The 697-nt window shown below is 31.6% G+C and overlaps 1 protein-coding gene across 2 annotated transcripts in view; it reads right to left on the reverse strand.

Annotated features, from left to right (window-relative positions):
- The window catches only part of LOC108692907 (cysteine-rich secretory protein 1-like), a 55,435-nt gene that overhangs the window by 45,924 nt on the left and 8,814 nt on the right, over nt 1-697 (reverse strand). The window lies entirely within an intron of this gene.

Consider the following 697-nt stretch of genomic DNA (forward strand, 5'->3'; position numbering starts at 1 on the left):
TATTAACATCGTGTGTTAACATTATTAATATATAAATTATATTAATATATAAATTATATTATTTTTTTAATAAACCATCTTTTTCTCTCTTTCTCTCTTTCCTTCTTCTATTTACCAGATGTAAAACAGATATGAGTTTTTTTATATACTTTATATGCTTGATGAATAATCGCAAATGAGAAATTCCTTGAAAAGCAAAGTTCCTCAGAGTCTGTGCTTCATAGATTAGCGATAGACCAGAGTCCGAAGCTGTTATGGCCGATAAGAAACGCACAATGCAATGGTAAATTTTGTTCACCGCGAAAAGTTGCCGCAATGACTCCAACTTATCTTCATGTTTTCCACGCTCGTAAACGTAAATGCGAAACGTAAAGAATCGGCGAGGTCGAGCTGCGAGATATGCGGCGGCAGATGCGCGTTAGTAGTGCAGCTAACCTGAAGAAATGCTTCTTTCGAGCATACTCGAATAAAGTTGAAAAAAGAAGGATAAAGTTCTAAAACTTACGCAATATCGATATGTGCGAATCTTCAATTATAGGTGGAGTATCATTGAGACTCTTTCCATTTATTCCGTAATTTTGACATTGTTGACCCCAATAATATTCTTTTTTTTTCGAGAAAATTAAATAAAATTAAATAAAAATTTGATTCCAAAATTAATTCTAAAAAATGTGGAAAATATAATAAAATATATATA

This window comes from Atta colombica, unplaced genomic scaffold (genome assembly GCF_001594045.1).
Source record: "Atta colombica isolate Treedump-2 unplaced genomic scaffold, Acol1.0 scaffold83, whole genome shotgun sequence".
NCBI lineage: Eukaryota > Metazoa > Arthropoda > Insecta > Hymenoptera > Formicidae > Atta > Atta colombica.